Here is a 27,547-nt window from a genome sequence, read left to right on the forward strand (position 1 = left end):
AGGCAGAGCAAATGTACCATTTGCTAAATCTCTGCCTCTGCATCCATAGACAGTGAAACTCCTTTGGATGATGCCTGTACAACTTTATGTTCTGTACTGTACCTTATTTCTGTGTCTCTGGATTTTGGGTGAAGAGAGTTTCTCTTGCTAGGTGTATTTATGAGTTCAGACTTTGGACCCTTTCAGCCACTGCTGAAACAGCAACAGTGAAAACTGAGCACTTGATCATGTAGCAAAGCAAAGCACGTCAGCTCTTTGCAGGAAATCTGCCCTCCCATTAGCTGTCATTTATATTGGTCGTAGATTAAATGCCATAGTTCACCACTTAAGTAAAAAAGGCATATGTTTCAAAATTGATAAAGGCTTATAGTTTCCACAAAATGCAGAGAATTTTCTGACTTTTCACTGCTTCTGATAATGTGACCTCTTTATGTAGCTGCTTAAGTACAAACTTAGATGCCTGTAAAGTGTTAGTTTTGCCTGCTAGTCAGCCAAAATAAATCAATAACTTATAAAACAGAGCATGAACACAAATATTTGCAGTACAATAAGGGGCTAAGTGTTTTCAGGATTAAGAATCATATAATCATAGAATGGTTTGGGTTGGAAGGTACCTTGAAGATCATCTCATTCCAACCCCCTGCCATTGTGAGAGACACCATTCACCTGACCAGGTTGGTTAAAGCCCCATCCAACCTGGCCTTGGACACTGCCAGGGATGGGGCAGCCGCAGCTTCTCTGGGCAACCTGTGCCAGAGCCTCACCACCCTCACAGTGAAGAAGAATTGCTTGTACAGACCTAATCTTTTTCACACATAGTCCGATCCCCCACAAAGCAGCCAAAATATGTGGAATCTAAGGACCTTGGCATGAAATTAACATTAATAGTATGTGTTATTTACAGAAAATAAAAAAGGAAATATTTACTTGCAATTTTTTTTTGCCTTGCAGTCTCTTTTGTGGGAAGAGATAACATTTGAGAAAAATCTATGCTAGAAAAAATATAACACCAAAGATATCTAATGGCAAGGTTGGGAAGTCAAATGACAGATGCTTGAGAAACCGAAGAGCAAGGGAATTTGAGAGTTCAGACAGCAGATGCACAGCAAGGCAGAAGGAGTCATTTGAGAGAACACTTGCCATTTTTCATGCACCTGTTAAATTCTTGAACGATAATATTTCTATATGTGAGGGTATGTGAGGAGGAAAGACCAAAGCCAGAAACCCAAGAGGGTGAGGTCTTAGGTTTTTTATTTGGGACTAGCAGCCTAGTTGCCCTCCTGAAATCCTCAGTGTAATCAAATGAAGCAGCTGTTTGCACTGCTGGATCTATTCAGACTGGGAAAAAAGGGGTAAACACTTCTAATGCAAATATCACCATTGCCTCTCTACACTTGCTGCAACGATTCTGTTATTTAGCCACTTACGGTGGCAACTGGTGCAGAAAATCTCCAGAGCAAACAAGGCTTTAATTAATAATCAGTTATTTTCCGCAATAAGTAATTGGGAGGAAGCTCAGTTTAATACTTAGACTTGAATATATCTTTGTGGTCTGATAAAGAAAGTGGTTTACTCAACTGCTTTATTAATATTTCCTCTATATCTGCATGTCAAATTTCAGGATAATGCTATGTTTTTCATAGCTTTGATAAAGAGGAGGAATAGAAATGTGAAGTGGTACTAATCATTAGGATGTGTTGGCTTATTGGAAATCCAATGACTGAAAATTTTAATGACTTTTCACACTAAATATAAATAATCCCTAAAGGGAAGTTGACATTGCTATGAATGCTTGCTTCACAAGCCCATAAAAATTGGAAGATTGTATCTAGCACATTACAGGAAATTCTTTTATTCCTCAAAGCCCTGAGCATTGAGGCATAACATTAGAATAGAGAAAATATGTGTCTGTATAAACTGAAACTCCCATGTACAAATGTCTCAAAGTTCATAGTATAAAGTACAAGAGCTTATTTCATACTTGGAAACTTTTTCTATATTATCTATATAAACAGTAATCAAAAATCATGGCTCTGATGAACAAATTTCATTATATACAGATTAAAGTATATAACATATAATTTAATGGAGGCATTAGACACTGAGAGATCTTTGTGTTTGATTATTTCAAGTTCAACTCAAGGATAGAGTTTCAATCCTTTTTTGTTTACCTGTATCACTAGACACAAGTTTCTCTGTTTTTCTGACCCTGATCCTCTGATAAATGAAGTTAATGAAGATAATTTTGTGTCATTAAAGGGAGTAGTGGATGGGACTGTACCTTCCCTGTTTGTATATTTCTCCTGGGTAACTTCCCCTCTAGCAGGTGAAAATTTGTATGACATTCTAAAACTGGTTTGTAATTCTTCAGTATCTTTTGGATTGTTTCTAATAGTGTACTTGATGAATAAAATCTCTGAAAAGTGTAACCAAACAGCCAATTGACCATAAAGACACATGAGAGAATGCATGAAGATGTATTACTCAGATATATGCTAAAAATTCTCTTCTCTAAATATGTCATTTTGTCAAAGGTTTGTTTTTTTTTTTTTTCTTCTAATGTATACTGCCTTTCTTTTGTCTTTAAATCTATGCAAATGCAGCATTTAAATTTTTTTTCTCAGTGGTACTTATGTCTATTTTGACTTTAGCATCATTTCTTATAATCTTTTATGCAATATAATAAGTGTGATAGAAAAAAGAAGTTTAAGATATTAGATCAATGTTTTTTAAAGTATATATTTATGTGTATCAAGCAAATATTTTTTAGCACAGAGTTATGGGAGTTATCTAAAAAATATAGCAACACATTATATCCCTTCTGTTCTTGAGTGGGTTGAAATCTCTAGCAAGTGACTTCACCCTTCTTTGTCAAAACTAAATAATGTGGAATGCAGAGCACTTTCCATGTAGCATCATCAAAACCCTGTTCACTAAATAACCTTCATGACAGCTACTTAAAATAACTGTCTAAACTTTCTTATCCTCCTTTTAAACATACAGTAACAGAGTTTAAATTGCTTTTGGATAAGCCATATTTGAATGCAGATGTTTCTCTTTCTTGCTCCCACTCTCACAGTTCTCAAAGAGCCGTATGTTTTCAGCTTCTCTTCCATGGTATCTAATTATTTTAGAAATTCTTTAATAATACCTTTTTTTTATGGCACAAATTCAATGTTTCCTAAACCATAGACATCTCTGAAATATACTGGAATTGTGATAGAAGTGGTAGAATTTTTAAAGCAAATTTTGGGGATAGATGTCAAGCTGTCAGACTGCTGGTCACAGAATTTGCTTTGCATAACTCAGAAGTCTCAGATGTTGAAAAGGAGCTCTCTTGGACAGGAGTGCATGCCTTTCTTTCACAGATATTCCCAAACAATTACTTTGTTCTTATATCTACTGGCCATTCCAAAACTAGTTTTGTGGAGGTGAAATATGTTCTCTGTCAAAAGCCAGCAATAAATCAGGGTTCATCAGCTTGACAGCTGCCTGTACAAATAATGCCGTTACTCATGTGACCTGCATGAAACCATAAAGATTTAAAATTGAAATTATTTAAAGCATAAAGGTTTTAAAAATGTCACTATCAGGGAAGAGTTCACTGGAAGGACAAATCACAGGTTTCCTATGATGCAGATCTTGGTCAGTGGAGGAAAGGCAGAGAAACAAAAGCAGTGCTGTAATTAAGAGGGATGCTCTTCCCAGCTAGTCCATCACTGTCATCGTCTACTGTGTGATTCATAGTATGATGAAAATAGATCAGGTGAATTGCAACCAAACTGTAGCTATTTTTCTTCAGACAGGGAGCCTTGGGTGCCTGTCTTAGTTGGAAATATCTGCAATGTTGATGCCAAATGTTGAGATGAGTTGTGCTGATTTGTTTAAAAATCATAGAAAATATACAAAATATGATATTTCACCCAAACTCAGTTACCAGACTCCCAGGAAGATACAGGATAATCCAAGGGTTGTATTCTGAAAGCTTCTTTGGTGGCTGGTTGCTGCCTCAGCCCCATGTTTCATCAGCTTCATTCAGGCAATTTCACTCCCTTGCTGTTTATGACACGCCTTATTCTTTCTTTATTTCATCCTCTGCCACCCTTTCCTGTATTAAACACATCTGTTTTTCCACTAATCAACTCCTATGGGACTACCCCTGTCCTTCCATCATTTCACTATGAAAGAATTAATAACATGCTTTTAAATAATGGCTTGCTTTTAAATCAAGCTTATTCACTATGCTTTTATGTTGAAAAAAATCACACCACATTTTACCCATGTCTTCTGTTAAAAAGAGAAGTCTGAGAAGTCTAGAAATTATTTTAGTCCCAACTTTTAAAGATTTAAAATTTATCCCTATTCCTTTGGAGGAGAAAACAAGTTTTTATGTGAGTGATTGTCTATAGCTGACCCACAAGAACTTTTGTTTCGGTGTTTTGGGGAATGAAAATTAAGTAAAAAATGAAGGGATCCCCAAGGGGCTCTGATACCCAAAGAAATTCACAGAAATGCAGGAGACCCACATGAGCTACATCAGCAGTGAGCTTGTTGGCTGTCCTCAGTACTTTTTGCTGGAATTATCCAAATCTCTGTCATTAATTAAAGATTCATTAGACCATGAAATCATCTTGTATCCCAGTGGAGTAGGTAAGATACCTAGAATGGGAGAGATTGAATAAAGTTCCCATCCTAAAGAAAAAGATTTCTACATTTAATTAGTATTACAACTTGATGACTTGCTATTCTTAGAAGAGTAGCTGTCTTTTTGTAAGTTTTACCAGAAATTCCATCCTGGACCAAAGGATTGGTTTCAATTAATCAACATTTTCCAATGAAAAATTTCCCAAAGGACATTTAAAGACTGTGATAAGCTCTTGAAGTTAGTTATTGGCCTGTCCTAATCATTTTCAGAAGTGTTATACAGAATATTTAATACAGATGAGAATAATTAACACATGAAGAAATAGATGAAGTTCATGTAGGGTATAGATATGATATGAATTCAGTAGAAATTGTATCCAAGCTCAACATTTAACATTACAGTTAGAATTAATTTCATGCCTTTTATAATCCTTTATACACTTATTTTTGGATGGTATGAGAATTGCCCTTTGGAGGTGCCAGTCTCTCTCCAGTGTCAGGAGAGAAGCCTTAGATGACTAGCCTAGATAAGGTATGTAACTTTTGGATTAATTCCACTCCATGTAATTATCTGAGAAATGCTTAAAAATACTCAAAATGTAAGAATTCTGAAAAGTGAGTCCTGCAAAGTGGGAACTTTATTTTAAGAAAGTGAGGTGAGGGAGCATAAAATGTCCTTGTGATGAGTTCTTAGGGTTATATCTGAAAGATAGTCAAACTACAGTGAAGTACATACTTGCTAGCTCATTATTCCTATATCTGTAGATATAGATTTTTTTTTTTCTGCGGCACTCTTGTCAGAACAATGAAATAAGCAGCCTATATAAATTCTCATCCAAAGAAAGCACAAATAGGGAACTTTATAACACACAAAATGAACGTGGTCAATAAGAAGAGGAACCTGTCTTTGCAATCAATAAGAGATCTTGAGGCTATCTGAAATCTAATAACTCCTCCTGCATTGTCACAGACCAGAATAACAGGGTCAGAGCTGGGCAGAGTATGACTCCTTCTTTCAGTGCAGGTCATGCTGATCATAATACTTTTATTATCCTGTTGTTGTGGATCATCTAAAATGATCAGTGTGGCCATCTCTTTGGTTTCACCTCTGAAAGGTCCTTAGGGGAGGGAAAAAGGAGTTATCAAAGCTATCTCAAAGAAAATAGATTTCTTTTTCAAATGCCTTAATCATCCTACTTGCTAGAAAAGCTTTTGAGATATAAAAACAATCAGGCATTTATCTTTTTGTCAGCTAAGCTTACGCTATCGAATACTATTATGTAAATATGCATCATTGCAGTACAGCCACTAAATGTAGCATGTGAAGTTATAACAAACAGCCTTCAAACAGCTAATAATTAACTCCTCAGTGCTCTCAGCACCTTGCCCATTTAATATTTGCTGAAACTTTCTAACTCTGTTATGAATTTTTTTCCTTTGTAACAAGAAATAACAAGGTGTTCTACCCTCTTTTGTTGATGTGCTCATTTCCTCCTTCCACATGTGTAAAAATTGTATGTATATGTGTATGCACATGCACAACCTGTGGTCAGAATGAGGTGCTATGATCCAAAAGTGCGCTGATATCATGAGTGAGAAATGATGAAATAACAGTATGCCAGATCCTAAATATCAAAGTCTAACTCATGTTGCAGGGGAACTCAAGAGGTCTTTAGTTCAAGCTACTGCTCAGAGCAGGGTCAACAGTGAGATCAGACCAGGATTGGATCTTCTCTCCAAGGATGGAGACTACAAATCCCCTCTGGGCACGCTGCTCCAACCTTGGGCTGTTCCTGCTGGGGAAGAAGTTTTCTGGTTTTATCCAGTTGTTCTGTTTTTTTCGATTATGTCTATTGTTCTCTCTCCACAAAGTGATTTTTTGATGTTTATTTCTTAAATTCTGCTTTTTTACCACTTACATAGATTCATATTCTTGATAGCAGGAATATACACATTTACAGCCTACCTACACATTCTTTGATACTTTTAAAATTCTAATTTCTTTTAAATTTCTTTGTTCAACTCCCTTTATGAAGTACAAATGAATGACACACCTGTGAAAATGAATCTTGCTATTACCTGGAACTTTAATAATCATGTAGTACAGTGTCTCAGTAAAAATGTACACAGCTTCCACCAATTGCTTGCAAATTGCTATCTCAAGAATCCCTTGCAGTGGAGGATACGGCTGTATCAGACTGCCTCAAGCATAAAGTGGCATTTTTCCTAGTGTGAGTTTACATTCTGAAATTAATTGAGTCTTTATACTAGTAAGATGTTACCACTACTTCAAGAATCTAGCCAGTTTTCAGGTGGAAAAAAATCCACTGATTTCAAAGATATTTCTGAAAAAAAAAAAAGTCAACCTGCTTCATGTTTCATCTCAGTCTCATTTAGACTTGGATAATTAGCTATGGCAGTGGTGATAATCTTTATTTTCATCAGTGTAAATAATGTAAAACCAAAACTCCAAAGGTTTTTGCTATATAAAATATTACCTTAAGGAAGTAGTTTTATTGTTAGGTGTGGAAGTACTTCATCACAAGAGACAATCAGAGAAGTGGTCTGCAAAGGAAAACAACACAACTGAGACAGCCCACTGGAAAACTGTGTGTGGTCCAGGAGTCACAGATTAAAAACAGGTTATTCCTCCCTTTGGAAAGTGGGGAATATGCCCTTCGCTACTCCAGAACTAGAAGTGAGCAAATACCTTGATGCTGTTTCAACACATGCCATCAGCCCACCACCATCACTATGACTTCTGAGGGCTGTCACATTCCTTTCAGACTGATACACAGATATCCTTCCAGACACAAATGTTTCACGCTTATAGTGAGCATTTTCACTGAACCTCACACATTTTCTTTCTTCCTTAGGATGATCCAAGATCTTTGCATGCACTGTAGGGATGCATGCACATAGCAGTTTAGTTCAGAGGGAGTGTGCACCACTGGTGCAAATGCTTGCTTACTGTGCTTTGCTTCACATTGGGAAGCAGTTTTGGATCCTCCAAAATGTATTTATTTGTGATGAAAGTGACCCAAAAGATGTACAGCTAATGCCCAAGCACTAACAGACCGCTACTGGAGCAGACAAAAATGCCCGTAGTGAGGATGACATAGCACCAACATCAGCTCTTTCCTTCTGTAGACCCCTCCTTTGGAATGCTGTTCCTGCTGATGTAAAGACATGTAAGTTAGCTGAAGCATTTTTCAAGTAGAAGTAAATCAGAATATTTTAAAGAAACATTCTTTTTTGTTTGTTTATTTTTTTTTAAGATGCATAATCCTGGGCTCTTGGATACTTAAATTAGTTCTACTTAAGTAAATTAAATAGTGCTCGGCCTGTGGTGCAGGCATTAAAATTTGACTGTTGAATTGTTTCTATGTTTCCTGGTACATTTTGCCCAATTTTCTCCAGCATAATTAGCAAGCTGGCCAGAATGAGGGACTCTCTCTAAAAGGACCCAGGGAAAAAGCCACCCAGGTACCTAAGGGTGTCACACAGACATAGCCAGACTGTGCCAGCTTCCCTCAAAGTCAAGGGACAGTCCCTGCTGCTGTTGAGGTTATTTTATGGCTGTAGCTCATGTAGGATAAAACACAGGCAAGGACTAAAGAGGGAAGGAAGGTGGAGGCACAGTTAAAATGTTTGTTTTTGCTAAGTCACTGAATCATCTGTGTGAGTAACATTTGACATGCCGAGGCTTTCTCTCCTGTGTAACTGTAAAGGAATTCTAGTGCAGGGGGGTTATCAGAGACCTTACCTGGCCCTGCTCTGCAACAGGCCAAGTTTCACATTGGAGCAAAAGCAGAAACCATCTCAGTCAGTCAAAGCATTTCCCCTGGCATTCAGTAAGTTTCTAGATTAATTAGAGAATGAACTGAAAAAAAGTTCCTGCCCATTTAACAGTTGTTCAGGAACTGCAAATAATGCAGCCACAAATGAAAATTCATCTTTTCTGAAGTGCTGTTAGAATAATTTACTTGTAGGGTTGTGTACAGGGCAAATTAGGTTATTTATATTGTGGGCAGCAGCTGACAATATAAATTTGGAATTATTTGTTTTCAGAGTTCAGCTTTCTCTTCTCAGATCCCCCTAGCTCTGCTGGCTGGCAAAGCGAAATAGAAGAGAGATGTCATCCTGTGACAGAATGATCTTTTCACCAATTTCTTTTAAGGCAATGTGGTGGTTTGGAAGTTTGGAAGGGCTTTACAATCCACAAATGTAATCAGTACTTCTACCCTCCTAGACTTCAGCCCAATTCCAAAAGGTTTATATGTTGGATACTGACTTCTTTAATTGGCCTGTTCAGCCTAGTATCTACATTACCTTTTTGATGATGATTTACTAAAGACCATTTAAATAAAGATACATTTATAACTGTTTCTAAAATGGAAATAGTGGGAGGAAAACTCTATTTTGTTATGTTGTACAGAACAGAAATCAAAACAGGGAATTTCAGGTCTTAAATCTGCGAGTTCAAACTATAACCAAGGTACAGAAATGGGAGATGAAACCACAAATAGTTCACTCTTGTAAGAACTTTTTCCTGAAAAAAAGTAGTTTTCTTTTACTAAAAAACCTAAATTCAAAGCACTGAGGTATATGAAACATGGAAGCATACTGTACCATTGTAGTTATTGTTGTCTAGTGTTATTGTATTTGCCAGTTCTGTGTAAACTGACAAATATTCTGTAGAAGGATGAGTTGCTACATGTCAGCAACCTAAAAATGATAATGTGACTTACTTCAAGAGCCTTATGTTGCAAAACCAAGATTTATCCAGGAAATATAGGTTTTAGTTCCTTCATACCATTGCTGAGAAGTTTAACCTTTTTTCTGGGAAGAATTGTTGAGGAAGGATTCAGTGGGCAAACTTTAGCCATCCAAATAGCAGCTATAGCATCACAGTATAATTTAGCTTGGAAAAAAACCCCTGAGGTCATCTAGACCAACCTTCACAGAGCCCATGGCAGGTTGTGCAAGTCTTTAAGTAGTTGGTTCTCAAACACCAACAAAGATAAAGATACCTTACACTTTCTTTTATTATTCGACCGCCATCCCTCCCACCCCTGTATCTAACCAGAATTTGCCATGTTTTCACTCTTCTCTGTTTCCTCTCACTCCACTCTCTGCACCCCTGAGAAGACTGTCTCTTCCGCTCTGCATGTTTCATCTGGGTAGGTATAAGCAGACTAAGATCCACTTTGAACCTTCTCCGAGCTGAACAGTCCAAACTCTTTCAGCTACCTTTGGGATTCCATGTGCTCCAGGTCCTTGGCCAGCTTGGTGACCTCCACTAAACTTTGCACATCTTTCATGGAATGAAACACCCAAGAAGAACACGGCACATGAAGTTCTTGTGAGGCTACTTCTCCAACCTGTCCAGGTCCTTCTGACTGACAGACTCCACTGCATTGACCACTCCCCCAGTGTGATATCATCATAAACTTGCTGAGGGTGTCCTTTGCCTCATCCTTCAGGGTGTGGACAAAGATTCCAAATAGTATTAGTCTCACCCAGCCTTAATAAAGAGTTTGAATTTTGTCTAAGTGAGAGAGCTGTTTCTCCAAAAAGGTTATTCATCACATCTAAAAGCCCCATCAAATAATGGAGGCAGCTTAACTTCTGAACTGAGATTTTGTTTATGGAGTGGTAACACTGCTTCAGTATGGAGTGCATGTATGTGAGACCAGTGGAGTTAAATTGGATTCATGCTGCTTTAACTGACAGAGAAATCTTCCTTAGTTAACTTCTTCTCTGTGGGAAAGACCTTCAGACTTTGTATGATCAATGGCCATTTTACTGATAAAAATGCTATAAAGATTAAAACAGTGGTTTAAGGCTCTTAACTATTTTTTCTTTAGACCACCCAAGACATACACGAATCATTTGTAATGATTCCCTCAATTAATTAGATGTAGTGGTTAGAATATAGAACATAGCACATGCGAGTTTTCCTGGGATCATGATGAGCAGTTTGTTTTAGTGACATGACAGCTGACTTTCAGCTACCCAGAAAAAAATTTTCCACTCAGTAAATCTCCTTCTGCAAGAACCAATCTATGTATTTGGATTGGAATTAGTGTCTCCTACATATCAGTACAGAAAGACTGCTTTAATCCATCCGTGACAGATGGCAGGCCAGTCATTGGTCCACCTTGCTGTCATGTCTCTATACTTTGTTTTTAATTTGGTCAATAATGTTTGCCAGGATAGCTCTCAAATCTGCTACCAGACCCTGACATTTTCAAATAATCAACCTGGTTTACAAAAGAAATGCATTTAGACAAATTAATCAAATGGCTTTCAGGAAGGAACATTTTCTAAGGTTTGTTCACCAAGAAACTCAGAATGAGAAATATTATTGCTGACAAAAACCTCAATAGATGAACAGTTCTGAGATACAGAATGCTGAGGATAAAAATCAGAAAGACAGGATTGTTTTTTTTACCTGTAGCAAAAGAAGAAGAAAAGGTCATTTGCCAAAAAGACAGCTGAAATGGAATTAGTTTTCAAATTATAAGATTAAAGAGTGTTTGCTTGAAGAAAGTGTTATTATAAAGTGTCCAAAGAAAGAGAAGAGATTAAAATGTATGGAAGATTTAATCAGAGCAAAGATAAACTGTGTATCCTATAGGTTATAAGGGTTCCTGTGAGCTTTGTTTGCCAGTAGGGTTTCGTAACCCACACAAGACTGAAATCTTATTTTCAAATAAGAGGTTTTTCTCATGTGCAGGAGGGGTTCACCTCTTTTTGATTTTGTACAGATGATAAAGGAGTAAAGCTGCCAACAAACAGGAAAGAAAAATTACTCAAGTTTTTCAGAGATAAGTTGGGTATTTTTCATTGTCTGGGCCAGATTCTTCTGCCATTTAAGTTGGTGTAATTCCTCAGTGTGAGTGGCTAAGTGTTCTTCTTTGCTATTTACAGAGGAGTTTGTGTGACTATTTGCCTTGCTTTTTAATAAAAGAAAGTACTTACCATATGCAAATCCGGCATTTCATGGTAAACAATGTACCCTCTGAACTACAGGGCACCACACCTCCTGCTCTGTGTTGTCAAATGGCTTTCAAAACACATGGCAGGGCTCTCTATCAAATTTAAGTGTGTTAACCCTTCACTTTCCTTTTTTTCCCCTCAGTATTATTTCAGCTCTTAAAGGATGGAAAAGGTCTGGCCACGGTGTTTTGTTGTGCTGCTAAAACCCTTCCATCTCTTCCCAGCCTCTCTCTCTGCAGCCAGCTCGTCTGCACGTCTGCCTGGTGGGGCTATGTCTCGAATTCTGGACTTTGCCTTTCATGTCATACCATTTCTCCAGCCTGCCAAAGTCCATCTGAAGAGCAGCACATCCACTTCTCTACCCAAGTGCCAGAATGCACTTTGTCCCAGTCACTGATGAAGGTCTTAATCAGTGTCAGCCCCAGCAGTGGCCTGGAGGATGGCACTGGTGACTTGCCACAGCTGGGCTTACCCCCTCATTCCCATCTAAGGATTTCTACTTTGTAAAGCTGTGACAGCATGTCCCATGCCCTGTAATAACAAATATATTTTCTTTTATTTAGGCTTAGTTGTGAGTCCTTTTCTTTATTTTCCCTGAACCCCTACCCCTTCACCCCCCAAACTTAAACTTATTATTTTTTTCTTATCTATTAAACCCTTCTCGCCTTTAGATTTAGAGTCTGATGTTCAGCGACTTTGTGTTGCTGATCTGCTACTGGTTTTTTTTAGGTTTAGTTTATTTATTTTTTTTAAGAAAGCTTTTTATAAGCTTTTTTTATAGAGAGATCTAAAACCCATAGATCAGCACAGTGATATTTACACAGATTCAAGTTCCTTTTTCGCTTCACCTTTTTTTTTTTTTTCAATTCCCTTACACCATCATGAGTATTTGAGCATGTTTTCCACCAAGGGAATTTTGTAAATTCTTCAAAGCCACTTCTGAAACATGATTTTTGACTTTAGCATGTGTGACTGTGAGTGAAGTTCTCGACTTGTGAGGATATGTGCAGAAATGAGGGACTGACATGATTTCCAGATATGCAAATGCACTCATTTCACTGTTTTATTCTGTCTCCCTACCTTACTGGTTATGTATATTTCATAACTGCTACATGTAGATATTAAATAGTGAAATCCCCTTCAGGAAGAAAAAAGTGTCCTTGAAATACTAGCTACTACCTTTGGGCTTTATGAAGTGCTCCTTGGTCATTTGTTAGCCAAGGAAAATTCCCATTAAAATTAAATTTATTTATAGGCGCATGCCAGTTGGATTGAGGTACTTGCATATTTCATGTCTAACCCTGTGACAGTCTATTTTTCAGACTGAAAAGATAGCCCTAAACTCCAAGCACTTCTATTTCACCTGCATTTCAAGAAAAACTGCTTTGATTTCCATGACATGAACCAAAGTAGTTTGACTCCCACTTAAACAGTCATCAGGAAGATTTTCAAGATACTCATTCAACGTATTTTTCATCTAGAAGATCTTTTCATACCCAGCTCCTATAGGGAGGGATCCCAAAGGAATGTATAACATCTATCAGAAGTGCGGAACATGAGTTTAGTGATCTGAGTAGACAGGAATTGACATGACAGCAGTCTGTGATATGCAGAAATTAGAAGTAAAAGAGCTCTAGAGTACCCTACCCACCCTATTTATCACTCCCCACTCAGAGTACACAGAGTACAGCAGGTGGCCACCACAGTGGTGCTCAGCAGAGTTTTCCATCTGCCTTTAAGAGGACTATGTGACATCTTTCCTTCCCCCTCCCCTCTTCCTTACAAATCAGCTTTTTTTTTTCTTTTCTTTTTTTTTTTTTTTTTTTAATATGGACTGTCATTTTAGTTGTAGGCTTTTTAGCTTTCATTTTCTTTGCTGTGAGGTGACTGTTCCCTAGGCTGAAAGAGAACCAGTAATTTGGGATTGCCCATTCTCCAAAATGTCTGCAAGGACATTTAATGGTCCTTGTTTAGAACTTGATTTTAGAACCTGTACAAGATGTGCTACAAGGGAAAATGTTTTGGCTATTAATGAACTAGGCAGCCATTCCTAAAATCCCTTCTGTTTCTAATTTCCATGACTTCATTGTGCTTTCTCACAGTATCTTAATTACTTGTTTTATATCCCTCTGCTTCCCCTTCCATCCAGTTCTTAACAGACGCTGTTCTCAACTTTTATTGAGCTGAGTAAATGTGAATGTCATTCAGTGTCTTTCATTATCAGCCCAATAAATCCAAAATGATTCACATCATCTATTTTAACTCTGTTTTGCCTTTTGGGCACCACCTTTGTCAATTGATCTCTTAAAAGAATACTGCATTTTTCTTCCCTGTTGTACTGTGTGTTCTTCCAACGATCATATTCAAACACTAATCCACCGATTCTTTTCAGTGGGAGGTGAACATTATTGAGAGGTGATAAAATGGAAAGGCAGAATAGAAATGTGGGTGTAAATTGATCACTCAGGGCAGAGGAGGAAGAAGATTAGAAGGCAGAAGGAAGCATATTATTAGCAAGAATGTAGTACTGCACAACAGAGACTTTATTAATTTGAGATCTAAACTTGTGATTCCATGGGATGCTGCAGTGAATCATGCAGGCAGACTAGCTTATATTTTTTCTAATATAGATTTTCAGAGATCTCTGGACTGCACTTCACTGAGACAGAAGACAATAAAGACATGTTCAAGAGAGCACAGCTTGGGTAGGCTCTTAAAATAAAGCCTGAAAAGGGGCATAATTGATTCTTATAGACCAACTCAAGACAAAAAACAACAGGGAAGGGAAATAATTGTTTAAGGCAGAGGAGAACGTCACTGCAAGAACAAATAGTTACAGATCACCAAAGAATAAAATGAAGGCAGAAACTTTAGATAAGATTAGATATATACAGAATGATTGATGATAAAGAAAAAAAAAATAAAAGAATGAACAGCCATCTTTTAACCTTATTTTTGTTTTCTTGCTTAAAAGCATGTGTATTTTGAGTCAAGTTTATAATTCTTGATTCAGAAAAGAAATCACTCCTGCCATTTTCACAGATGCAAATATGGGAGCCAATAAATGCTCACTTTTTTTATGCCTTTCCCTATCTTGTGGGTAAACATCTTGATAGCTCTATGTTTATTTTCATAATTTGTTATATGTACAATGGATATCAGTAAGACCTGTGACAAAAAAATACAGAAGGAATGATACAAAGAAAATACACAGAGGTGGTACATTATAATCTTCAGCTTATAACACAGACTGGGGAGAATTTTACCCTTTTCCAGAGAAACTTTCTTTACTGGAAAATATAACTTCAAGGCTGCTAAACTATTGACAGATTTAGGTCATAGTCAACAAATATTTCAGCAGTTCAAGGGAAAAAGAAGGATGGGTCAACAGGTTTTATGTTAGCATTTCCATGAAAAGTTCACTTTTTCAGTCTGTTTTAAAAGGAGTTGTGGGATGTAAGACTGTTGAGGAAAATTTGGGCCAGATACTTTCTTTCAAAGGAATAATGTTAATCTCTCATGTCAAATAGATAAAGACTGCCAGAAAAAAAGAAAGTGCAGTAAAGAATGAGTGCATGCTGATGCTCAGCTTAATTACCTTGGATGATGAAAAATGAGCTCTATTATTTTCAGAAAATAAATAAACCTGGGAGACCTTTAGGAATAGGAGAATCACTATTTTTCTGATCCATAACTCATATATTTTCTGCACTGTTTGTCTGCTACTTGAGAAGAACTCTAGCCAAAGATGTACATGGATCTTATACATTGGGAAATCTTTTCTATCCTTAAAAGCAGCCCTGCCTGCATTTCCTGATATTAATATACAAGACCAAAAAAAGAAAACTCACCAAAACCAAAACATCAAAATGTACCCCAAACCCTCAAATAAACCCCAACCAAACAGAAACAAGGCAATTCTTAAGTCAGACATTGAACAATGACTTCTCTCACAGCAGTGATTTGCTTCAGCAAGGACAGTAAAGTTTTACAGTCTTTATGAAGTTTAAGGGTTTGTACTGCAGAGAGAACAGAAAATACTGTCTCAGACTTAAAAACAGCCTTGGTGGCTCAGTAATAATAGTATGTAGATGTAACAGCTGGGCCACTCTCAATCTCTGTTCAGAGACTCCTACACTTACCCTTTTTCCAGTATAAACAATGCTAGTGTGACAATTCAGTCACTATATATATCCCATTGCATGTGTTATGTTTGGATTTGAGTAGCCTGGGCAATAATTTATCTTCAAGTGGGGGAAGGGAGCAGCAGTGCTTTTTCAAAATTTTCTCTCAATTCCATCAGTGCTTGGCTGACTTGGACTTAATTCAGATCCTATTTTAGTTTCACATAACTTCCCAGATTTCTACTTCTGTCTTATTCCATAGGGCTCTCTCTATGGCAGGTCATATCTTGGGTCATTACATTTCCCTCTGGGCAGCAGCAGACGCTTTCTTCTATTTGTCTTATTCAACTGCTGTGAAGTTTGCCCACGGGTAGCAAGAGTTTATTACTTTTTTCCCCCAGTGGGTGTTTTTTTTACTTTTTCAGCTGCACCATGCCAGTGTGCTGCTAAACTGTCAGAACTCCCGCTTCATTGGTTTCATTTAGAAACCTTTTGTACGTTTGTCTTTGCCAGAGCATCCACAGAACTATTCTCAGTCATATACTGACTATAATCCTTTATATTAATGGTGCACTATCTGTTCAGCTCTCTGCTGCTTGACCCTTGCCTTGACCTCTGTTTATTTCTGGTAAATATTTTCCTGCATATGATCTTGAAGCAAAAATTAGGTTAATGCTTGTATTTTTCATAGTATTCATTTCCCACTCCTCCCTGTCTATTTAATGGATTTTCCAATTAAAAGGGACCTTCCTGCCTATTTTATCTGACCCCCTGCATTACAAGGCTAAAGAAAGCTGCACAGCAATTGCATGGCAATGCAATGACAACAGCCCATTGTTTTTGTCCTTCAGCTTTGAGCACAGCACACATACATGCTGATGTTTATAACTATTCTTATTCAGCCACTTGAAAAAAAGGACACTTGGAATTTCAAAGACACTTGGAAATAGATACACACTGAAAAGTTAATGTTTATGAACTGGGTAAGATTACATGAACTATCTTCTGAGCACCCACTGTATATTTTCATGCTTGGGCAAAGTCTTTACAGGGTGATTATGCCATGCAACAGCTTTTAAGCCATTGACACATTCAAAAGGTGCAGCATCTGAAGAACACTGGTATATTCCATGAAGGTTTGCTTTGTGTTTCAGAACCTATCAGTGTCACTGTGTGTGGTAAGCATGTCTCAAAATGTGTCCTTTCACTGATCTTTAAGTCTCCCTCAGGGTAAGGACAGAGCTGATCAGTTACAGATGCATTTTAGTATGGAACATCTACAAGAAGATTCCTATTCCCATCTCTTATAGGATGCACATTCAATCAAATGCTTAGAATGATAAAAATATACAAATTTATGTTTATTTAAGTGTCAGTGCATTAAGGACTCATACCTCCAGAGTCTTGCAAAATTGGCACCGAATCTGGTGCTTGCAAGGTCTGACAGCCCTTTTAAAAATGAGCAACTGATTGCCAAGTAAAAAATTATCTGGAATTTGTGGTGAATTTGCCAAATTTATTTTGTCCTATCACAGAACCACAGAACAGTTTGGGTTGGAATGGACCTTAAAGATCATTGAGTTCCAACCCCCTGTCATAGGCATGGACATGCACGACATCAGGTTGCTGAGGTCTCCATCCAGTCTGGCCAATTTGTTCAAAATCCAGACCCTTTTTCATTTGGTTTTCATTTTGTAATGTTACAGTTTTCATCACTGAGTTCAGAATTATTTTTTCTTTAAAGGAAGACCGATATTCTTCAGTATTCAGTTATCTCCAAGAGAAACACAAGCTCTACTGGCAATTGAAAAGGTTTAACTTAAAATAAAACCTTGGAATAAACCAAAATTGAATAAAAAAGATTTACTGAAGAAATTCTTAGTTGTTTTCCATAGATAATAGATCTGCATAGGCAACCAACAGGTGATTTTGGGAAATTCCCTGTTGAGGTTTAGAGCCTGTCAGAAAGGCAGACAACCCACAAGAACTTGTTTCTAGTTTAGGGACGTATCTAAGTGAACATATCCCTATGGAAATGTATGGAATGATATCACTGGTGTATGTGTCTGGATAATCTATGATATATCTGAGTATATAACCTTCAGGGATCACACAGAACTTTGTCTCCTTTTTTATATTTTGGAACTGCTCTTTGTACAAGGTTGTGGAAGACCATATATTCATATTGTAGGTATTGATTACTCTGTGTGAAGTATTTGGCTGTGTAACTAACTTTTGAATGCTTAGATCCTTTAGGAATGTGCATGTAAAAATAATACACATTGAGTACAACAGGTTTTCCTTATGATAACACCTGAATTAAGTGAAAATGGTAAAATTAGAGGATACTCTTTGTGTGTGTGGATGTATGTGGATTTTAGTACTGAGCTAATTAACCTTCGATCTGGGAGATGCTGAATGCCCTACCAGCAGGGAAATGTCTTTGATTCTCATCAGGCTGGTAGGGTTTGTTCCCATTCATGCTTGCACTGGGGATGAAAAGGATTGCTTACATATTACATATGTTGATTTAGGGAAAAGATGGGTAGTCAGTGGATTGTCAGCAACAGATGGAGATCTGTTTGCAGAAGAAAGGGTTATAAAAATGTGTCTACATATAGAGGCAACAAGTGAATGGAAAATATCAAAGACTGAAAAATTTGCAAGAAAAAGGGATGAATTAGCCAAGATCTTAGATCCTATTGTTTTAAAATTTCTACAGTATGCATCTTAGGAAAAGATTTAATTTAATTAATTCCAAGCAAGAATTTTTAAGCCCTCTAACTATATTTTACAAGTTTCTAACACAGTTATTTCATCATTTTTACTACTGGGTGAGGCTATCCCTTAAGATTGGTGGGACCATCCTGTGGGATGCAGGATGGTCCCATGCAGTCACTGTGGGATGCACACTTGGAGGATGTAAAAGGGTCTTCAGCCTGCTCAACCCATAACTCTGATGTCCATGTTAAAAACAACAACAGTCTTTTACATTTACAACTAAATCCTGTTATGCAGGACCATATCAGAAGTGGGGAGGCTGAATTATTGTGGGTGTCTGCTAGAAGTGTATGTTGTCCTTCAGGTTGTGTATTAGAAGGGCAGAATGGTGTAACTGTAGCCAATATCATTGCTGGGCCAGAACACTGTAAATTAGAATGTGTTTCCTCCAGTGCAGTATTATGCCCTGGTTCTTAAATAGCCAATAGAACAATTAATTGCCAGTCCATTAGGAAGAGAGTGGCAGTGAATTAAAGCCTAACTAATAACCACAGAATTCACTGAGGCTGAGGCTCTTAGATACTTAGTTCCTCTTGCTTTTTATAAATGTATATTTGATTTTATGTTAGCTCAATTGCCTGAAAAATGCTTTTTTTGGTTTCCCCTAGGATAGCACGATAAACTGTCTTCTGTGTTAATTTTTATTTTGGAGATACTGGAAGCACACATTTGTAAGCAGAAAGTTTCCTCTTTTAAAAAGGGATTTTTTTTCCCTTGGCCATAAATTCCAGCAAGCTTTTTCTTTTATATTTTTCAGGCTGACATGCTCTGATAAGATGCCCCATTCTTTTCTGCCATTAGGTTTCTTTGTGGGTAATGGCAAAGTTGAAAAGAATCTATATTTCTGAAATCTTTGTAGGTCAGAAGAATGTATTGAGAAATCAGAAAAGTTGCAAGGTGGTGTGAGATTGATCAAGCAGAGTTCATTCCTGGGATAACACTCTGCCATTCACTGTTGCTATTTCCTTACATTTTTGACACTGTACTATGAAGGACATTTATTCCTATAATAATATAAATATAATTTATTTATTCACCTGAATTCTGTACACAGTATTTCCTTCTTTAGCAGTTTATAACCTAGGGTTTTTAAAAAAAATAAATAGTGGATGACAATATATTTTATGCATTGAATTGTGCATTTTTAAAGGCTGTAATCTTTATATAGACAGTCTCCTGGGGTGAGAGAGGTCTATTTCTCTGGGATGTTTAGAAATTGATAACCAGAAAGAGCAGAAGCAGAAGAGGAGTAAGAATTACACATATACAACTATATTTTCTTGGAAGAACTTTTTGAAAAGGAAAAACAAGTTATGTGAATGACTGAAACAGAAATAACTTTAAGAAATTTAAAAAGTTGTTTATTCATAGCTTAGAATAAAATAACAAGTCATATCTTTTCTAGAAAACACTTATATCTCCAGTGAGTATTGACAACCGAAGAGCTACTGACATCTTCAGATGAATCCTGCTTGTGTCTAGAAGCTCTCAGAAATTATCTCTCATGATCCTAGATGTGTCCATAGAAATACAATCTGTCACTTTAGCCATACATGGAATGATAAACTTTGTTGGACAAGATGGATTTAATGGGGATTTTTTTCACTTCTGCCTGTGATACCAGAATAATGTCAAAAATAGTAAGGTTTGGGCTTTGGTTTTTCTTTTTTTTCCTTTTTCAGAAAAAAATCCAGAACAATTTTCTGTGTTGGTCATAAAATGTCATCACACATAACTTAGGTAGAAATTTGCCTTCTGCAGCTGTTGTTCAAAGACTCACAAGGTATTTCTTAGCCTTTCCATATTGAACTTAAGATCCAAGTGAGCTCAGGTTTCTCCACAGTCCTGCATTGCAATACTTAGACTTTTCCAATACAGAAAGAGACTGGTGAGTTGTTCAAAAAATCCCAGTTAGGGATTTGTCCTCACTGTACAGAGAGATACTCTATTGTAATCACATTATGATTGAATAGGTACTTCAAAGTCTTATGAATCAAATTATTTATGCCTTAAAAAATATCAGCAGACAAATCTTGAGTTTTAAATGTTGACACTTCTCTTGGGAAGCAGGAAGGAAGAGATCAGGCGGATATCACAGTGCCAATTAATGAGGTCAACCCTTCAAGTATAGCATTCATTAGATTATGTGGTAGTCTCTGCAAGCTGTTCAGAAATGCCGTCCAAAGCATATTTAACTGTAGTGCAATACTTTCCAAAACTTTAGAATAACTGGAGGAAAAGGAAAATTATGTTCTAGAAACGTAACACTTTCAAACAGCCTCTCCCCTTCTCTTTTTAGAGTAAAAGAGTCTGAAGCCAACACAGTAGCTGTAGGGTCAGGATGAGTTTTGACCTGTGTTGAGTTTCCCACATTATTAGGAGAGCAATAGGAATGGACAGAAAAGACACTAATGAAAGGGTGCCCTTTCATTATGTTGTTTCCACTATTACAAATGCATGTTTAATAATCTGATTTTGCCCTCAGTTTAGTATATTGAGCAGAAAAGAAGAAATCAAGTAAATGATGGTGAGAGAGAGAGAAATATGTATGACAGCAGCAGTGGAAAGAAATCCATGTACTCAGTGTTGTGTTCTGAATTCTACATTTGGGAAAAATATTCCTGTCAGATGAATTCACAATTTCATTGTCAAAACATGAACTGTAGAAAGGTCTTGCTTCAGAAAGTACACAGTGTTTCAGGTTATGGAAGTATTTCACTATATCTTACAGGGAATTTAAAGCCATAAGGGACAGGACATGAAATATGTCCCCATACTGAACTCGGTAACCTCAGTTATAAGATAAGGCACTTAATTCTCCATAGATATAAATATGGATGCATCACAGGTAAAGATCAAGTGGAATTGAAATGGCAACAGTGCTGGAGGCCAGAGCAATGGCAGGGAATCCATTGGATAAAATATAGTAGATGAGCTTACAGGGCACATGTATCCTGTTCTGTTGTGTCCCAACCAACCTTATCAAAGGAAAATTCCTTACTGACACTAAATCTGGAAATGTTTGAACCCAGGCATAATAGTAAGAGAGAGTACCCAAGAATATAAGAGAAAAAATGTTAATTTCACTGCAGAAAAAACCCCAGCCAATGTCATATTTCTATCTGCCAAACATTTCTGATGGGAAATGTAAGTTAATGGTTATATAACTACTTATTGACCATGAGTACATATATAGGAAAAATTATATATATATATATATATATATAATTTAGGCTATAAGAAGCTAACTTGGGTGCAGGGGGGACAAATGAAGAGGGAAGAGGGAATTCCCAGTCTTACACCACAGAGCCCTTCTTGAGGACTATGAGTTTGTTTAGCAGGACGATGCTCATACATTCCTGTCCCCCCAGAAGACAGAGGATGAAGAGAGTGAAATATTCACTGATTTTAAGTCAGACCTAATTCACTACCTCCCTTTGTTGCTCAGATGGTGCCAGTGTTGCAGGAGGGAATATGAGTAGGAAGAAGAATGTAGGATAAAACAATTATAAGATAGTAAAACCTTCCTTGACATCATTGCTGGGTCAGAGTGTGGAGCCCAAACTCCACACTAAACCATACCAAAGGCAGTGTGGATGCCCATTAATTTTGACTGGCTGAAGAAATCTCTCTCTCTCTCTCTCTCTGTCTTGCCAGCAAGGCAGTTTCAACTATGTAGTCGAAACTTTATGATAACTTTGTGATAGTACTGCATTACTTTTCAAAATATTCTATGAACTCAAAAATACGGCTCACCTTCCTGACAGGAGAGCAGAGTCCTGCTTCCACAGCTCAGAGCCTGTGCTCTTAGAGGAAATGCCTTGGCTGGGCAGGGCCGTGGGGGAGCTCAGGCTGCTCTAAACCTGTGCCTCCTGCAGGGAAATACCTGGGCATGGACTAAACAGGAACAGACGGCATCCCTGAAAATCATTGGAAAAGAAAACCATATCCAAGTGGTTTGCTAACAGTTTAACAGATCGCAGGGCTCCCCCTGGGGACTCTGAACCTGCCACAGCAGACACCTCAGCAAAGGCAGTGTCAAGGGGTGGGCGAGTATATGTGGCTTTTGTGGGAGAACACATGGCTCCTACACACTTGGCAGGCTGTGGATTAAGGGGGTATGAACTCACTGGGGGAGACTGTGCTTCAAGACATTAGTGAATTTCTTACTATAGTTTTTCTCATCTATTTTATCAATTTCTGCTACAAGACAGAATTAATAATTTATTGTGAACTTGTTGAATTATAACTCCCTTAACTTGTGAAGAGAGAAAAAACGAATATTTCTGTCTGGGGCAAAATCCCCTTCTTCCTTTAAGCCTGTTTCCTGGTCATTTGAACAGTCTTCCTTTGATTTTCTACCTGCTTGAGACTTATTTATTAATCCTGTGTGGTCCATGGGGAAGCATTTTATAAATGATTTAATAAAATGGATTCAGTGAGTAGGAATGGTGTCCATGTGAGTTTCAGCATTCTCTAGGGAACAGTCTACAAAAAGAGGAAGATCTGATAATAATAATAATTATGACCCTTCCAGACCTTACTTACCTGGATTAGTTGTAACATTTCAGACAACATTTTCTGTGATTTAATCAATTTTTTTCAGTTTTCTTTGATTATTTATTGAAACCTTTTAATCCATATTTTCTGTGTCAGGAAATGTGCATTATTGACAGAATTCTTTGTAAGAACATGAATGATTGTATAATTGGAGGAACAAAAGAAATAAACTCCCCTTCTGCCTAAATTCAATTGGTGGGGAAAAATCCTTCCTGACCATTGCTGGTATAATACTAGCCAAAGCAAGAGCAAGCTCCCACTGGCCCTAAATATCTGGCACTGATTTCTTTGTCACTTACTGTGTCCTCAGTAATTGATCATTATCAAGTAATCGTCTCACTGTGGATAGTTTTAAATAACATCAACCAGTTTTAGGGGAACTTTTGTGGTTTTGCACTTAAGGCCTTTGCTTCCTTTTTAGTTTGAGAAGGATAAGACTTTCACATTGCTTTTCAGTTAAAAGGAACCCAAAATGCACCAGTACAGGATGAGGGCCAACCTGCTGGAAAGCAAGTCTGTGGAGAAGGACTTGGGTGTCCTGGTGGACAACAAGCTGTCCATGAGCTAGCAGTGCCCTGGTGGTCAAGAAGGCCAAAGGTATCCTGGGGTGCATTAGGAAGAGCATTGCCAGCAGGTGGAGGGAGGGTCCTGCCTCTCTACTCAGCCCTGGTGAGGCACATGGGGAGTGATGGGCTCCTACGTTCAAAACAGACATGGAGCTCCTGGACCAGGTCTGGCAGAGAGTGACAAAGATTGTGAAGGGACTGGAGCATCTCTTACAAAGAAAAGCTGAGGGAACTGGGCCTGTTCAGCCTCAAAAAGAGATGACTGAGAGGGGACCTTATCAAAGGATATCAGTATCTGAAGGGAGTGTGCCAAGAGGATGGACCAGGCTCTGCTTGGTGGTGCCCAGCAATAGGACTGAGGCAATGGGCAGAAACTGATGCACAAGAAGTTCACTTGAACATAAGAACTTCTTTACAGTGCAGGTGTACATGCACTGGAACAGATTGCCCAGAAAAGTAATGAAATCTCCCGCCCTGGATATAATCAAGAACTGTCTGGACACAATCCTGTGCCATGAGCTCTAGGATGACCCTGCTTGAGAAGGGATGTTGGACCAGATATGGTCCCTTCCAACCTCAGCAATTATGTGATTCTGTGAAAATATCAATGCAAAAGCCACTTGATGCTGATAAAAATCCTTCTGTGCATAAATCAAACAAAACCTGTTGTATTTCACATGGTTTGTTCAAAATGCTGTCTGTATCCTTCCCTGGCACCTGGAAGTGATTCAGATCTCGGCTGGAGTTTGTGGAAAGCCTTGTGAACCTTAACACACCTATCAGTAAACATGTCCTCACTTTAGGGTTCATAGCAAAGCCAGTCTTATGCACAGATACTTCTGAAATATAATACTGAAAGAAAATCCTCTGGCCTTTGTTTTATTTATTAAAAAAATTAATCATTGTTCTAATTTTTTTAATGGCACATTTAGGAGAAAAACTTTCCCAGAGGGATTCTAGTAGAGGTATGACGATATATGCTTTCTCTGATGAAATGGGAAAATGTTTATTCCTCTTCTGCTCAGCTGCAGAGACTTCCAGGTATCTACAGGAGGATGTCATCCTACAAGAAATGCTTAATTCACTTGGGTTTAAGAAATGTTTATTTATAATGCACTATAAATGAATTTATTTATTTATTTGCATTTCCCCAAACTGAAAGTTGCTTAAAATATATAACATGAAGAGTGTGGAAGACAGTGAGATATGCATCTTCGGTGCTCCTCCAGACATCATGTTTCATCCCAGTGATGGTGACATTTGCCACCATAGGTTAATAATTATGAAGTGCTTGGAGATCCCTCAACATAAGAACCATAATGTAAAAAAATACAGAAAATTATCATTGCTGATAATGTGGTCTTCCTGAATACTTGCTCCACATCAGAAGTATTATATTGAAAAAAGATGTTCTAAAATTTGGCTTAATGTAAGAATTAATTAGCTTTCAAAATCAGTTTCTGGCCAAGGAGAACACTTGGGGGTGGCAGGTAGGATCACTTGCTGGAGACTGGCAAAGGAGCTCCCTATATGCTTAATTGGAAATGCTTTGCCAACTCATCACTGCTTGCCCATTATGCTCAGGCTGAAAAAGCAGAGCAGGAGAGCTGTCAAAACACAAACGCTTTTATATCCAAGCCAGTCACTTTATTTGAGAGTGAGGCTAGTCAGGGGGAAAGAGTTCATGACCTCACAATAAAAAAGAGCTTATAGGAACAAGCCTAATTGTTTGTTTCCCTTACCCCGCCAGCACTGAGTCTCAGTCTGGATGTCACTTTGGAGAACACTGTATCTTATTAACAAAAAAAAATAAAATCAAAATAAGGAGTCTGTTTAGAGTATGCAGGGATTTTTTCCCCACTCCTTGAACTGTAGTGTAATTTGTGTACTGGTCTATTCACAGCTCGTATTTGAATCAGTAACAAAGGCAAATAAAGTAGGAATTTGCCCTTGATGTGATGCACTGGAGGGGTTGACTTGAGCATTTTCCATTGATGTTAATGGAAATAATGTTCATGAATCACCCACACATCAGTGGGGAAGTAGATACTTGAGTCTACCAAATGTGTAATGTGTCCAAATCTTCTGATATTTTAATATTTGAAGAGTTACTTATTCTCTTAAATATAATGACCATGAATGATTCATCCACTAATTCTCAGTTTGATGTAGTTTCTATTGGGAGATAGGCTAAGCTGGTTTTTTGTATTTGCTTTGCTAAAATCAAACTCTTGAAAGAACTTTTAAGGGACCCTACTGAAAGTCTGGAAGACTCTGGCTACAGCTGTGTCAGTATAGAAAAGCGTGCTGGTGCCTTCTCAGACACTGCAGTTCATTTGTGCCTGCTGTTAAGTAGTCGGGAAGGTTTCTGGCATGCTGGAAACTTGTGTCACCTGGCACTCTACCAAATAATTTGTGGTCTTATTTTGAGAATTATCATGAGCTGAGGGCCATTCTCAGTTGCCTGGGTGCAAACATTTTGTTCTGAAGAACACGAGAGTTTAATAATATTGACTCAGGCTATTTCTTGTCAAGTGAATGATCTGGAGAAAATTAAATTTACTTGCATAGACATCGTCTCTTTGTGTATTGTGTCACCTGTGTAATTCCTAAGCTTTGCAAGACTGACTGCATCCTGTTGCCATTAATGATGTCTCCATCTGAGAACCTTTTACAGAGAATGAAAATGTCTTTCCAGAAAGAATACAAGTAGAGCCATAGTTCTTACAGGCTCTTTTCAAAACTGGCTCCTTTCCAAACCCTAATATGATCAGTTAGTGATCAATGTCATGAGGGGATGAAGTGAATACTTTTCTATTTGACATAAGATTGAGAAAAGCAATTTATTTCAGTCCCCCACCCAAGTGGCACAGAAGGATGGAATTCTGTATAACTGATGGATGGACAACACTTCCTTTAAATGAGTGTCTTAAATTTGTGTTCTGGATGAACCAAAAAGATTATATTTATTTTTTGTGTACACCAATATCCATGTTCATTTTCAAATCACTGACCAAGAAATAATTGGTTCTGTTACTTCCAAAGTAATTTATTCTCTATATTGCCCATTTTAGCAAAACTTCAAATTATGTGAAGGCTTGGCTACCACTGATGGTTTGGGAAATTCTGGTTTTGGACTCTAGGGAATCCATCTGGTGTGGCTGCTAATTTATTTATTAATGCTTTACTCACAACAGGGACTAAATATTTAAAGTTTGTGATCTGCTATATCTCCAGCAGCTTTAAGCTTTTAATTCTATTATTATCTATTCTATTATTATTTTTCCACGTACTGCAGAAAAAGAAGGCACACTTTTAAATAGTTTTTTCCTCTCCTTTTTGCCCCTCTGTGATTCTCCAAAAGGTTAGGCTTGACAATAGGAATATAGTCACAGATACTCTAGGCCACAAATGAGAAATGTTCTTTTGTGACCTTAATGTTGGCAAGTGATAATAACCAGTGAACCATAAAATACTGCTTCAATATTGTTCATGACTTTTCTGTTTTCTAAGATTAATTTAATGTTCTGAAATAAAGTGACAATCATTTATTATTCTGTTTTACATAGCTTCCACCGGGAAGCAAATATGAAAAGCTTAATTTTCTAGTCCAGTTGCAGCAGTGTTCCTAGTGAAGAATCATATATATATGTATAAGTATTCCTTGGTTAATGTATGCAATACAATCATTTTGTTTAGCCCTGGTCAGAAATGTCTGGGTTAGCATAGAGGCAGCTAATGTTTAAAAGTAGAAACTACTTTTCTCTCCTAGGGGTAAAATAGTTATAGTACTAATTATTAATACACTACAGGTGTGAAATACGCAAGAATATTTAATTTTGAACTACTTTTTTCTGAGAACATATC

The sequence above is a fragment of the Coloeus monedula genome, assembly GCF_965178545.1.
Source record: "Coloeus monedula genome assembly, chromosome: 2".
Classification (NCBI taxonomy): Eukaryota; Metazoa; Chordata; class Aves; order Passeriformes; family Corvidae; genus Coloeus; species Coloeus monedula.